Here is a 15,846-nt window from a genome sequence, read left to right as displayed (position 1 = left end):
GTGCTATGCATAAGCTTCATGAGGAATTTTCTGTGGGTTTTGGAATGAATTGTTAAACCAACAGCCATTTGTAAAGGTAGATTACATATGTCATATAGTTGTCATATACATTTTGGAAATCTGCTTTTCAGTTAAGCACTCATGTGAAGCTTTGTGTGAAAGTGACAGCCTTGTGCTCCTCATGCTGCTGCTGAAGTCCCTGTGACCACCGATGCACCAGTTGAAGTACAGATGTCACAATTTTTTTTCCCCAGGGTTGACATCAGCTGCGGATCCCTGAAACTCCAACTTATTGTAGGACAAAACTTTTCTGTAAAAATTTAGCAGCTGCAAATGGTCTCTTATTGTTGACTTAAGTGCTTTCTTCTGCTTTGATAGCTGCATGTCTTTTGCAGCTCTTAAGCATATGCACTGAGACTTATTTCTGTAGATAGGATTGCTAAAAATTATGTCCATATCCTATAGGTTCTTGAAGACTCAAGATTAACTTTCTGTTTAGCATCTTGGTCTATCCAAGGCCGTGATCAAGTGTCTTGATGTTTTTGGTCTTTTGGTCTCAAGATGAAAACCTTGTCTGTATCTTTGGAACCTTGAGGTAAAAATATTATCTAAATTATATTTGTTCTTCACTCACATTCAAACCACATTTTTCTGTACATACTTAGCCTGTGCATTGCCCATCGCCATCACTTCCCTCTCCCCAGTAGAACCTCTGCAAGGTAATTCATAAACTCCAGCTCAGTCAAACAGTTTACAGTTGCAAAATCAGTGTGTTTACTTTTACCTCTTGATGCAACATTTACATATATTCCTGATGTAGTGCTCAATGTGATATTCATTGTATGTGTGGGCGTCTGGAGTCAATACCCTCACTTTACTTTCTGTGCAGTGCTCTTGCTAAGAGTGACTGCTTCATGCTGTTTCTCATCTGTTATACATGTTGAAAGAGTGCTAAATGGTTGCCTTCAAGAAGCAGTTATTCTTGAAAATCATGCCATGAGACCTAGTATAAGGCAAGCCTCACCCACAGCTAGCACTTGCCTAACATCTTTGACTTTTTCCCAGATGCTCAATGTACTTCCTTTCCAACCTTCCAAATTCAGTTTGTGGGTGTGCTTGTCATCACATGTGATGTGCCACCAAGCATTGTTTTTAACCAGGTCCTTTGGAGTGGTATTCTCTAAAGGTTCAGCTACTAGTCAGTGTTACATCTTCCCAGTGATGTATAAAAATGATAAGGAATTTTAAATTCTTTTGGGATTGTAATTATTAAATGTATGTTTTAGGTAACTATGCATACTGTTTGTGGATGGATTCTACTAATTTCTACCTGGGTGGTGATATTTTAACCAGTGCCTCATTATAACTCTTGGCATAATGTACTAAACTGATTATCAGTACCACTGAATTGCTTCTTTTTTACTGATCGCAAATAAACTTAAAGCACTCTTTCCATTATAATAATCTTAAATATATATATGGTGTCATGTTTTGAGCATTAACTGATAACACAATACTGTCAGTTGAGAGCCACAGTTCAGTGTGTGTGCCTGCGTTAAAGTATAATTTAAAAAAATTCCTTTTTTAAATATTTTCTCATCTATATCTATGTAATTGTTCTAGGTTTGTCATGTTTAGTACCACTGTGTTCATGAGAGAAAGGGCTTTCAAATTAAACTGTAGTGAGTCCCTTTCCAATGACCTTGTATTATCAATTTCCACCAACAGAAGGACCTGGAGCTGGGGTAGAGATGGGTCTCATTCTCCGCCCTCCCTCCCACCACCCCATGGAAGGTGATATAATTGAAACTATGATTGTTTTGGTTTTTTTTTAAAAACCAATCAAATGACATCTTTTTACCTTTCTATCATTAACATGTCAACAGAATTACATATGTTTCCAGCAGGGGTAACTCTAGTATAACTAGTTCAGGGAGCAAAGGGGTGATGAACCATTATTGGGGGAGCAAGGATTTTATTACACATACTTTATAGAATGGGGATAAATGTCTGACAATTTATTTACTTTCTTAAGCTTGATGCACCTCTTGTTAGCAGCAGCAAATCTGTTGACAGCTCTCTTCAGTTCAAGAGACTTCAACTTTTGTTTTTTAGTAGCCATGACAGCCAAGTCCCTTAGCCAATCACTTGTCATGCAGTTCCTCAGGTGATCTTTCATACATGGAAGGCATGAGAATATTCTCTCACAGGCAGCACTCAACAGAGGAATAATCCCACCTAGTCACACACAATTCATACACAGCTATGTACTCCCCAAACTTCAGGTACCTTGAAATGATTTTTCTGAAGCAATTGTAATGGCTTGAGTCCATATTTCATCAGATGCATCTTCCAAATCACTCATGTTCAGTAATTCACTGATACTAGTGTTCATAGATAAGCATACCTGAGACAAGTCACACTCAGATGTGACCTTTACAAATAAAGGTAACTTTAAGAAGTTGAATTTTCCTTCACATCCAAAAGAGGGCAATAAAGTCAGTCTGAACTAACACCTTGTGCATTCACTGCCCTGTCACCTCTTGACATATCTTGATATAACAGCTAATGACACAAGAATGGATTAAACTGTCTTTTTTCACAGCATTACAATCAGAAACTTCTCGTGCCCATTGTCACACAATTCCAAAACTGTTTGGGTTGTACTTTCTTTTGAAAGGCTATGAATTTAGCAAGTATATCTGATCCAGGATTGGGGGAGGGGTGGAGAGAATATCCAGTGTTTGTTTTCTTTGCATATATCCACAATAATTAATTTGAGCCTGTGGTTGAAACAATGAATGTGCAATGTTTGCCGTACTTCTTCCCATAGGAACTTGCACGCTAAAATTTCCACTCATAACATTGGCACCCTCATAAGTCTGAGAAATGCAGTTCTGTATATCAGTACCATACTGACAATGTGTTCTTCACATATTTAAGAACTTTGCATCGAGTGACTTAGCAGGATGGAAACCAAAAAAATTTGTCGTACAGTGCTATGCAAATATCTCCATGCAACTGTTTTGCTAACATCCTTAATTGTCAATCAATACAGAGAAAATATTAGCCTCTTTCTATTCTTGGCTTATGCATTCAAATATATTGTCAGGAATGTTGAATTATTTCATATTATACTGATGAATGGGTGTATTTTGCATTGCATGGTTCACTTTGTTTTCTTTAACACATCATTGTATTTGGCTGTTAGGAGCTCCAGGAAGTTGCCCTTGTCGTTGCTGCTTTCTCTTTGAGCAATCCCCCAAACTGCAGTGAGTTGCAGGACATCTGCCACAACTTTGGTATACATTCAGTTCTCTTGCAGTAAAGCAAATGTCTGTCAGTAATTTGTGGCTGAACTGAAAGACCATCTTTTGACTGAATATCTTCAAAATGAAGCCTACTATACCACTTGACAGCTCTTGTGATTGTGTTGTGATTCTGTTTTGCCAAGAAACAGATTTTTCTACAGCAGTGGAGGTTGGAAAAAAAATCTGCATGGAAAGCAGTAAACTGCATTTGGTATTTTGCTATATTCAATCCATGAACTTAAACCAAGCTGCTCTTTTGAAACTGGTTATGCTTGTTCTTGTATTTTATTTGAGGCTAAGATATTAGGTGTGGTTGCTTTGGGCCATCAGATACAACTTGCACAATATCACTTGGTCCTGATGGAATCTTATTCCCTGGGATTACCGTGTTATCGAGTGGGTTCCATTTCAGCTTCTGTTCACCATATTACCCAGTCATTTCCTTCCATGTCTTCATCTGGTGGCAAATCTGATGCTGAATGTTCTACTTCCGATTCTTCTACGATACCATCTTTGTCATTATCTAAGGCTATGTTTACACTACCGCGGTAAGTCGATTTACACTATGCAACTCCAGTTGTGTGAATAACATAGCTGGAGTCAACGTATCTTAGGTCGAGTTACTGCAGGGTCTACAGTGCAGGGGGTCAATGGGAGAAAATCTCCCACTGACTTACCTTACTCTTCTTGTTGAGGGTAGAGTACAGGGGTCGACTGGAGAGTGATCTGCTGTTGATTTGGTGGGTCTTCCTTAGACCCGCTAAATCGACCACTGGTGGATCGATCTAGGAGCGTTTATCCGGACTGTAGTGTAGACATAGCCTAAGGCACAGTGTTCAGAAGTTATGCTGGTATAGCGATCTCCTGCTGGCTTTTCCAAAGTTAGGTCTATTTCTGAAGTTGAGGGTGAGTCTTAGCACATTTTAGAGTAGCTGCTTTTCTTTGCATTTTGTTTTCATTGACAATTTCAGAACTTTTCTGATCAGTTGCTTGATATTTTTTTCAGTTTTTATACAGAAATAAGGGTTTCACAGTTGGGTCCCAGGCCCCTCTTGCAAGCTACTGTTTTGGGCTAGTTGAGGGTGGGTGGGTGTAACTGCATTTGCCCCCCCTGCATGTGGACTGGCCTGGGGCGGGCCCAATACCTAAGGGATCTGGCCAGGCTGAGAGCAGTGTCCCTCTCAGCTAACTCCTCCGGCTTCTGTTTGCTGGGGTGGGGAGAGGAAAACTGGGTGTCTCTGTCTGAATTGCAGTGTCATAGCCTTCAGGGATATTCCCCAATCAAGCAGGGACACAGGAATGGTCATCAGTTGAAATATCACTTCAGATGGTGTGCGTCCTGTAGGCGCTGCATTTCAGCAGCAGTCTCCTGCTCACTGAGGTAAGGAAGTATCTTTGCATTTCACTAAGCACTTCTACAGTCACACCTCATATACCACAGCAGCAGGGGAGGTTTGTTCCCTTACTATTCTTCTACTACAGGCAGAAGGGGTAGAACGAAATATTTTTGGGTGAGGGGGAGGTGCCAGCTACCCCTTGCCATCTTCGCTGGCTTCCAGACTACGGAGTAAATGTAACATACTTCAAAAGTGCTCTGGACAACTTTTTAGCTAACCTTTGATATTTTACTTTTTTTTCTGATTTTAAGAGCATCAGATCTACTTTTATGGGGATCTACTTACAGTGGGGCTAGTAGCACTACCTAAAGTTGCCCGACATGTCCCATTATAAAACTATTCAGTTGCTTATTTTTTGTCAAAACTTAAGCCATTTGGGTTGAAACTGTATACTTCAGGCTAAAGTTTGTTTTGTTTTTGTTAAATTTCAGAGCAAAAACAACTCACCTGTTTGAGAACAAGGCTAAGGAGAAAAATGCTTTTCTGCCATTTCAAAAAATTCTGATTTACTTTTTTTGAGAAGCTCTAATGCCCACATGCTTTGGAGCAGGGACTTAAAATTTGGCTGGTGGATGGCTTTTGTGTCAAGGATGTGCCTCTTACTGATCCTCTGAAAAGCCAACCAAACTTGGCCAAGTTAGAAGCCTTTGGTAAAACCTGTTTACGCATGCTCATAGACTCCTTAAGATTTTAGCTGCTAAAATTGCCAAAGATTCTGTGCACACTGAACACGTTCCTTCTCCTGCATGTGATTGCCTGGCTTAGTGAACAGAATGATGTGTCCACTGTCGTGTTCAGTATCTTGTTCTATTTGTTCAATATGTGACTCTAGATCTTTCATTTACAGCACATTATTCAAACCCAGTACAGAATTATGTCATCGTGGGCTCCTCCATGGTGCTCATCAGTGTGAGACCTGAGTGCTTCACAAACATAGATCAATTTATTTTCCCTGTGAGATTGGGGTGGGGAAAGGGAGTAGTAGTATCCCCATTTTACAGATGGGGAGTTGAAGCACAAAGCTTAAGATTAGCAGTATTCACTAAACTTGGGTGCCCAGTTTGAGACAGTTAAGACCTGATTTTATTTATTTATTTATTTTGGAGTACTTAGCATTATATGGCATTTTGTATTCAAAGCCACAGCTTCATTGACTTCATTTGCAGCTGTGAGTGCCAAAACTCCTGCAAGTAAGACTCTAGAGTATCAAGTTGGACACACACAATTAGTGACCACCTGTGAAAAGTGACATGATGTGCTTATCGCTCTGGACAGACTTCCTTTTCCCATTGCTGCTGAAGAAAGAGGCTGCCTGCTGGCTTCTGCTATTGCTGCTGGGAGGGCAGGAGGAGCTATGTTGGAGCCCTCTGTCCATGCCCTCATTGAGTCTGCTCACCACCTGCCTGTCTTCACTTGCCTTGGGGCTGCAGTAACCACTTACTTACTAGGCAACCTCACATGGGTGTGCATTTGCTCCTCCTCGGATTTCTCTCTGTTGGGCTAATGGGCCCTCTTCTCCCCCTGCCTGTCCACAGGTCCCCTGCTTGTGGTTCACTGCTCCTGATTTCCCCTCCCCCCCCCCGCCCACACACACACACATCACATAGTACTCTTGTTATTCCCCCTCTCCCACATTTCTTTGCCTGACCTATTCCCTTGCTCTGTTACCTACTGCCTCAGCTGGCTCCACTAGCCCCATGTACTGTGCATTCCCTGCCCTTGTGTTATCTCACCAATCAATGTATCCCACACACACTTACTTATACACTCCCTACAGTGCAGCTCTAAGAGCTGAATTTTTTTCCACTCCAGTGCCAACTGTAATCCCCAATCTCTTTCATTTGTTTGATTACTCCTTCCAGTTTCCATTAGTTCTCTCTTCCCTGCATGTGCAGCCCTATGGAGAGGAGTGGGTAACATCTGTTTTCCCTACCCTCACCCCTTTTTATATTCTCCCTCCTGTCTCCCCACTCCAGTGGCTGTTCTTACCACTGTCGCTCGAGGGTGGACTCCAGCAATGGGTGAGTCTTCTGCTCTGGCACCTTTGTCTGTCTGGTGGGGGAGACTCAGGAAAGGGGGGAATCCCTGACCACCTTTGTCATCCTACCTTGGCTTTCTTATCCAGCTGCCCCATGGCTAGGGCCCTACCAATTTCATGGCTGTGAAAAACAGGTCATGGGCTATGAAATAAGCCTTTCCCTGTGAAATCGGATCTTTCCCTGGTGCTAGGAGCACCCCAGCAAAGGTGGTTCCTAGCTCTGTCTGGTCTGGGGAGGAACAGGACTGTCCATCCCCCTGCACAGTCACTGGGGGGAGGACACCAGACCCTCCTCTGGGTGTCTCCCCCTGCTGCAGGACACTCTGGGACTGGGCAGCAGCCCCAGAGGTTCCTGCAGCTGGAGGAGGCACCAGGAGGTGGGTCTGATCTTCCCTGTGTTGCTGGGAGCACCCAAGCAGAGAGCTACTAGCTCAGGGGGTTTCAAACTGGGGGTTGGGACCCCTCCAGCGGTCGCAAGGTTATTACATGGGAGGTCATGAGCTGTCAGCCTCCACCCCAATCCCACTTTGTCTCCAGCATTTATAATGGTGTTAAATGTATTAAAGTTTTTAATTTATAAGGGGGGGGTCTCATTCAGAGGCTTGGTATGTGAAAGGGGTCACCAGTAAAAAGGTTTGAGAACCACTGTCCTAGCTGCTTAATCCAGGCATGGGGTGGGACAGGACTTGTTCTTTCTTTCTCTGCAGGACTGCTCTTGGGTATCTCTCCCGCACCTTCTCATCCCCATTCATTTCCTGTCCCCCTCCTCTTGCAGCTGCTTGGAGAGGGGACATTGTACAAGGAACTGTACCTCCTTCCAGATGCAATTAGCAGCTTATTTTAATAAAAAGGTGAGGCACTTGACAGAATTTTTTGATGGACACTTTACAGTAGCAAATCACACTCTGGCATCAACTCACTGATTGGTAGATATGGACGTTGGGGAGGTATTGTAATACAGTGATCTCAGTTGACTGCCTACCAGAAGACCTGTGCAGTTACTGTAAAATGTGTGTTCAAAGTAAATCAAACCTCAAAAGATTACTGCAACGGATTATGTTAAAGAATTTGGAAGCCAAACTATTTTGTAGAAGTTGCAATGTTTCATTGCATCTCTCACATTGAGCAACAGTTCAGTGCCACATAAACTCAGAAACCCATCAAAGCAGAAAGAGGGCTGTGGATAGTGCATTGCTGATAAACAAAAAGGTTTTTAAAAAATATCTTTTTAAGAAGACAGAGCTCTGAGACCCATCATTTAGCTATAATGGAACTTGTGCGTGCATTTGCAAGTGCTAAATACTGTTGGAAAAACGTGATCATCCAAAGCTGCATGAGTTAATTCAACGGAATGTACAAAATGCTGGTTGCTTACCGAGTGCGAATAAGCTACAACAGAACTACCTTCCAAAGGCTTTTGCTACACATTTTGAGGTGATCAAGTCAAATTAACTCATGTGAGTCTTGCAGTTATTTCAGATGAGTCCACAGATGAGCAAGACAACTATGTACTGCATGTTCTGTTTTGATTTTTATTTCTGACAAGGCCAAAGCTGTATAGACAAGAAAGCTAACAGTGCTCACCGACCGCATTTATTAGGGTGCTGTTAATTATCCCTTGAGAAGCTATAGTGTAGTTAACAGTGCAAACTTTGACAAAGTATCTACTTTCATAAGTGACAATGCAACTTGTGACAATTTTTCAAATCGTTTCTCCGAGGTCTAATGCAGAATGCTGTCCATATTACATGTAATCCACACATAATTTCTCTCGTCAGTGAGCGGTGGAGATGCAAGTTTGATAAAGGTAATAAACTGGTCAGCTACATTAAAAAGATACTTAAACACTGCCCTAACCTCAAACTTCAATACAGGCAGCACATTGCAAACATGACTGAAACTGGGGAACAAAAAAATTGCACACACACCCCCAGCCAGTAATTACTCATGGGAATCCCTGGTTTTGGCCTGTCCAATACCATGCAGCTCACCTGAAGTACTAGTCTGAGTTCATCTCAGAAGAGCTGACACTGACACCGAAAACACAGGTTTTAACAGAACTGACCACTCTTCTAAACGATGCTCAGCTGGAAGAGGATGTTCAGTTTGCTGCCAAGAATGCCACAGGACTCATGGACTTTATCATTTGGTTTGAATCTCAACATGTTACAATCTACCAAGCATATAACAAAGTAATGGATATATGTACTATTCTGGGCTGAATCACAGTCAAAACGAAAACCACTCTGACAATGCTGAGTTAAATGCCAGTGGTCAGCAGGTGTTCTTGCATGGCAAAGTAGCTCAGACAATACTACTACTATGGGGAAGAGTCAAGTGATGTAGCAAAAATGGCTCAAAAGTTTCTCAACCTGCAGCAAGGTTCCTAAAAGCAGTGCATATTTTTGACCCTGCACAAATGCATCTGTTGATGGTGGATTTAAACTCACTTAATGCAATTTCTGGCTTTTATAAGAATTGTAGGCTGGAGATGCCTGCTCACAAAAATATTGTGAAAGAAGCAGACTGTAGTTTGCCTATGTTACAGTTTTGGAACTCAGTGGAAGGCAGAATCCCCCATCTTGCAAGGCTAGCTCAGTGCTTTCTGACAATTCCAACAGACTCCGTGGATGCAGAGAGCAAGGTCTAAACGTGGATAGGTGTTTTCAGTACAGAGACAGGGAATGAAGAAAGACACAGTTGCTGGATGCTCCATGCTGACATTCAGTTAATGACACTTGAAACCAGAATTTTTTTCACTTGTTTTGATAACTTAAGGTTGTGGCTCTCAAGTTTGAGGCTACCAATTGAGCTCACTACCCTACAAAACTGTCTCAGATGCCCATATCTACCAATCAGGGAGTTGAGCTTTTCAGAGTCCAGAAGTGAGGGTGGCAATCACATGACCCCTCCCCTCACAACAGGTTTCTCTCACACACACACACACACACACACACACACAATCCACTTTTGAGTCAGGGCCCCCCCTTACAACACTGTGAAATTCCAGATTTTAAAATGTGAAAACATGAAATTTTACCAATTTTCAAATTCTATGGCTGTGAAATTAACCATAATGGTCCATACATTTGGTAGGGCCCTACTCATGGCTATCAACAGCTCTGCTAGCACCATCAGCACTTCGATCAGGTCTGTAGCAGAAGGCACTGGCAGGGACTCTCCTGCCAATCATCACCATAGGCAGAGCCCCCTCAGTCAGCAAGGAGGGCCAGGGCAAGAACAAGTCCTGCCCAGAAATCTGCAGTGGCTACTGCTAGCACATCTCTCACCCATCTCAACCCCATTGTCCCTTTTACCAGCTGTGGAAGCATCTGCCGTTCACCCCCAGGCATGTACCTAGGTGGCCCCTGTCCCATCGCCATCTGTTATCCCTCCATTAGCCGCTGCCACTACTATGGCCCAACATTGCCTCCATCTCGGGCAATCAACGAGGTTGTGGAGCAAAGCATTTTGAGTGGGGGCCTCTTTGTCCCTCTCGAGCCCTTGGAGGATCTGGCTGTACCAATGACTCTCAGCTCTGTCCTGTCCTTCCTCTCCAGTGCTCCCCTCTTGCATCCCTGGGAAAACACCTCTCCCAGTATCCATCTCCCCCTGGGTTGCAAAGATCCCATCCCCTGTTGCATGGCTTTGTTCTGCGGGCAAGTAATCCTCCCAGGTGCTACGGTTAGTGAGTGGCAGGGGGAATCTGGAGGGGTCTTTTGTAATACTCTATCAGGGCTTCCTCTACTGGATTCATTCAGTGCTTTCTTTTCTGCCAGGCTTTGGGGCATGTCAGGAGGGAACTGTCCCTTGGCCTGACAAAGGATGCTGAGTACCCCTAACATCCAAGAGGGTGCTGGCCCTGCCACCACCAGAGACCCTCACTACCTGGTTCCCTCTGCTCCTTTGTCTGACAAATCCCACTTAGGTACTGGGCAGGGTGGATAAAAATGATTTTTTTTAAATATAAATCACTTTTTTAGGGGGAAAAAATCTAAAGATACATTATAGCTCAAAGATATCTCATCATGGAATAGGGATTATAAATTCTAATTCTATAGTATGAGACAGTATATTCATATAATGTTTAAGAAAAGTTTTGTAAATGAGTTCCAATAGTTCATGGATGGAGGGATCCAATTTTATGGGATTCCAGGGGCTTCTGTATAGATTTAGTTTAATCTTTCTATTTAACCAATGGTGCTCAGTCTAGAAGATACCATCAGAGATGCTAAGTTTTTCAGTTATTAAACTCTGGATTTGTCTCCAGAGAGAACATGCTTATTAACAGCAAAAATGTTTTTTAAATAATATATAGAGGTGAGAAATAACAGACCTCAATCCTATTGTCCCTCTGCAAATTTGTGTACACAGAATCAATCCCTACCTTTCTCTAAAAGGGACACACCCATTTTATTCCTCATTGCAGATACTCTTATCCTGTTCTTTGAAGTCTACTTCTTTACCCCTGGCCCCCAAATGTGAACTCTCCAGCTCTCTCAGCAGTGTATGCTTAGTCTAGGAGCTTTTAACTTTCTTTTGGAACAATAAGTTGGAAGTTGTGTAGATGGTGCCAAGTTAGTTACCATTCTTTATTAAGAAAGAAATGGTGAAAATTGCGTCACCAGGGAATTCTTGCTAAGCATGACAGTGTAGAAGCTGCATACGGGGGAGAAAACTGTTACCCTGGCCTCCAATTGCTCTTTCTAGTTCCTGAAAACACTATGATGTTTGCAGTGAGCCATACCGGAAAACCTTTCGTTGGAGCCTCTCCACTGGGACAAGCCATAGTAGAAGTCACCTCTTTTGGAGGGTTTTTTATTCGCCAGTATTAATGGCCAGTTCACACTAATCTTCTGATCCTTATTACCAGTAGAGTTGGGTGATTTTTCAGAAAAAGCTTAGAGTGGACGCAGCCAACAGGATGTGGTTGAGTTTGAAATTGCATTCTGTAGAAGACTGGGGTGTAGGAAGTCAGGCCTAGCAGTTACAGCTCGGCCGAGATCCACACATCAGGGATGGCAGTCGGTGAGCAGGGGTCAGAGGAGTTGCTAGAGCTGGGTTCAGTAAGCCAGGATCAGAATCATATGCCAATTAGAGGTAGAACCAAGTTTGAGTCAGGAGACAAGAGTCCGTTTCATAGTCAAGCTGGGGTCGGGGATGAGGTGAGCTCTGAAGATGCAGCAGGCCAAAACTCTCTGTGGTTGCCCAGACAACTTCCTTAGGCGCCCTCCAAGATTAAATAGGGCACTTAGCCAATCAGAGAGCTGCAGGGTACTGTCACTCCTGGGTTCCTTGGGTGGTAACTTCCTGTGGCACCCGTGATCCATAGTGTTCCCTGGCTGTGGCTCCACATGACCTCCCAGTAGCACAGTGGAACGTCAGTTGTCCCAGGTTCTAGTCCACAAATTTACATCTCTCTGTAGCCCAGCTGCTTGATTTTGGGTATAATGTATGTTTAATACAAATATTGGAAGGAGTTGGTGTACCTGTGAGAACCTGTCTGTTTTTGAGGGAGGGGGTTGACAGTTGACTCTCAGAACTATAGAAATACATAATAGTGCATTGAAGATATGTGATGTAATAAGTACTACAATATTAAATAATGTTAAGACAGTAGTGTGGAAGACAGGCATGTTACCTTTATACTTTCTGCTAAAATCTCTATTCTGTAGTATGTTGAGAGAAAAATCCCATAAATAACTTTTAGAACACTAAGACATTGAGATGGAGTGAACTGTCAATATAAGCTTCTAGTGGTGTTTGGTGCTCTGCCTGTGGCTTTGTCTCAATCACAATGTGTTTATTAAATCAAAAAGACACCCTGATGTTTTAATACTATAATAAACCTGGCATTACACAGAACTAGAATTAAGACATATTGATCTAACAGTCTTAGAAATTATTTCACCATCTGTTAAATCTTCAACATTGCAGAGCAATAGTTGGCATGCTAGTTAACGTTTGTTTTTGTAAGTAAAGAATGCTTTGGTTTAGGCCCCACATTTTAAAATTAGATTTGTCTTATTTTCCAACTGATACTCTTATAGTAGACTAACTGGATATTTATCATAAAATTTCCCCCCCTTTTTTGAGGTGTGCGCACACATACACCAAGGATGTCATTATTCACCTCTTTATGCCATGGTAATGGAGTCACTCATCTAACTGCTCAGAAATAATCTTAATATAAATGAAATTACCATAGGGAACACAAGTTAAATTTATGCAGATGTTATTAATGCTACTAGAATTTCAAGAGGAAATCTTAACATTTGGCAAAACATCCAGATTTTAAAAAAACTGGCAAATCAGAACTCCTGGACATAAGTGTATGCTTTGGTCTATGGAAATATATAAAAGATAATTACAAATACAAATTGGTAACTAATTCTGTAAGATACTGGGGAATACACATTCCTAAAAGCTAGTAAGACTTATAATAATTATGCTCCATTGATTTAAGAGTATCAAAATATATCTGGAAAACTGGTCAAAATGCAAAATTGCATCAGTTAAGATGAATATCTTACCCTAAATTAACATCTTTTTCCAAACACTTCTGGTTTTAGTTTTGAGCAGTTCCTGATTAAACTAAATTGAGTAAATAAGAAATCCAGGGTTAAGCAGTCTAGTTTACAGAGACCATGGCAAAAGCTATTGACAGTATCAAACATAAGTGCCATTTATAAAGCTATCAGAGGGGTAGCCGTGTTAGTCTGGTTCTGTAGAAGCAGCAAAAAATCCTGTAGCACCGTATAGACTAACAGACGTTTTGCAGCATGAGCTTTCGTGGGTGAATACCCACTTCTTCGGATGCAAGTAGTGGAAATTTCCAGGGGCAGGTATATAGAAGCAAGCAAGAAGCAAGCTAGAGATAACGAGGTTAGATCAGTCAGGGAGGATGAGGCCCTGTTCTAGCAGTTGAGGTGTGAAAACCAAGGGAGGAGAAACTGGCTCTGTAATTGATAAGCCATTCACAGTCTTTGTTTATAAAGCTAGTCAGATTAGAAACCTAATGTACTAGCTAATGCCAAACCCAAACTAGCAGGTAGACACAGAATGATTTCATTTTGAGACATCAAATTTACCTGATTTCCCTGGTTAAAGAAATATTTTATAGGCCAAAGTCAATGTATAATCACCCTTTTATGAAAGCAATAGTAGAAACTTGGGATAATTTATTTAGAAAGCTAAGCCACTGCTCATAGTAGATAATATGGAATTTAACCCCAGTAAAAGCCTGGGAAGCTTCGATGTTTAGGAACTTATAGGTATATCAACTTGGCCAGCTGTTTTGAAACCACGCAGTTTGATTGCTTGATGATACACAACTCATCAAAAGACACACAAAATTCCAATATATCAATACCAATAATTGAGAAATTTGCTAACCCACCTCACAAAAAGGCAAACCTAAGCAGAAAACTGATAGAATTTGAAAAACTATTCACTACATCTGTGAAACGCACAGGATTACTCTCCATTCTATATAAAGTAATCTCTAACTAGCTTAGAGGAAATAGCTATGTTAGTGAAAAGATGGAAAGTTGATGGATGCATAGACACAAACTTTTCACTACTTATGAAGAGAGAAACCCCTTTAACAATAGCCAAAGTTAAACTCAAAATTAAGATATTTAAAATAAGGAAAGAGAAAAGCTTATGTAGAGTTTTGATAGGAAAATTTATAAATCAGTCCTGCATCTAAATGTAAGAAAAGCAGAAATGTCTAGATAAACATTAGATGAAAGATTTTAACTGATACTATCAAGTAAAAAGAAAGGACGCAGTAGAAAAACATCACAATGTGATCAATGTCACTAAGTTTGAAGAAAGTGACTAGTAGCAGGACTTGTCAATACAGCTTTAGGGATTTCCATACGCCAACTTAGTTGCGTATTTGTATATAATACTAAGTTTATCTCTAGATTGCTGTTATAAAAGAATGGAGTTGTTAATTTTTTTTAATGTTGTTGCTGACTTGAACCAAATGCCAGGAGAAGATGCTCCTTAGGCAACCAGGCTATGGCCCTGGGTAGCTGCCTCAGTTAGTGGAGAAATCTGCTTTTCAAGAGTTGTTTTGGAGGCTTAATTCTTAAGAACAGTAGGGAAAATTCTGGGTGGGGGTGTTGTTCAGTTGTCCTCTTCAAAGTCATGTGAAAGTTGCTGAAGTGCTGCAACTATCCACACATTAGCAATATATCCCATGATGTTCTGGGGAAAGGAAGATGGGGGTTGGAGGCCTGAGGAACAAGAATTATGAAATGCCAATCATATAGTGAAAAAGAGATCTATATCTACCCTAAAAGATGATGTGGGAAACTCATAGAAAACGAGAGCGAAATGACCATCCAATTATTAGACTAGTACCTAGAAAACTTAATCCTCCTTTCTTAGTGCTAAGGTTTTTTTCCTACTGTGCCTCAACTTGTTATAGTAGTGATGGTGATCCAAATATTGCACGTTTCATATGTTTGATTTGAACTAGCTTTCTCTTATTTAAAAGAATTGTAGTTAAAATAACATTGGGAAGGTGGTCTTCCTATCCAGAGCTTTTACTTGTTTAAGTATTAATAATGCCTTTTGATTTTCCAATAAAATTAGGTGGCTGGTAGTCTTCTGATGGCAACAAGCTGATTTTAACCAGGAATTGTACAGCTGTAAATGTGCTGTGGTCTGCCTTGCCTTATAATAAGCTCTTTCTACTCTGAAGAGCAACAAAGAATCCTGTGGCACCTTATAGACTAACAGACGTTCTGCAGCATGAGCTTTCGTGGGTGAATACCCACTTCTTCAGATGCAAGACTTGCATCTGAAGAAGTGGGTATTCACCCACGAAAGCTCATGCTGCAGAACGTCTGCTAGTCTATAAGGTGCCACAGGATTCTTTGTTGCTTTTACAGATCCAGACTAACACGGCTACCCCTCTGATACTCTGAAGAGGTAGACCACAGTATGCCTTGAGCTATATAATCGCTCTGGTGTCTGGCTTTTCCCAGAGTGACTGACAGAGCAGTAATAATACAGTGTTGGGTTTGGGGGCTTGTTTGGTTTTTTTGTTTTTTGTTTTTTTTTTTTTTTGGACTGAACACATCTG

General features: G+C 41.4%; 1 protein-coding gene across 7 annotated transcripts in view; it reads left to right on the top strand.

Annotated features, from left to right (window-relative positions):
• The window catches only part of GGPS1 (geranylgeranyl diphosphate synthase 1), a 48,379-nt gene that overhangs the window by 17,385 nt on the left and 15,148 nt on the right, over positions 1–15,846 (top strand). Inside the window, exons 1-2 of one of the 7 annotated variants that reach the window (XM_039531499.1) lie at positions 6,332–6,729; positions 7,522–7,597. The exons of 5 other annotated variants lie outside the window; for them this stretch is intronic. The gene's annotated coding sequence lies outside the window, so the exon portion shown is untranslated. Of the gene's footprint in view, positions 1–6,331; positions 6,730–7,521; positions 7,598–15,846 lie in introns of those variants that run through there. One more of the 7 variants, XM_039531501.1, reaches the window with a different exon arrangement.

Source organism: Mauremys reevesii, linkage group 3 (genome assembly GCF_016161935.1).
Source record: "Mauremys reevesii isolate NIE-2019 linkage group 3, ASM1616193v1, whole genome shotgun sequence".
NCBI classification, from domain to species: Eukaryota; Metazoa; Chordata; order Testudines; family Geoemydidae; genus Mauremys; species Mauremys reevesii.
The sequence above is the reverse complement of the archived record's forward strand: the minus strand, read 5'-3'. Positions and strand labels throughout refer to the sequence as shown.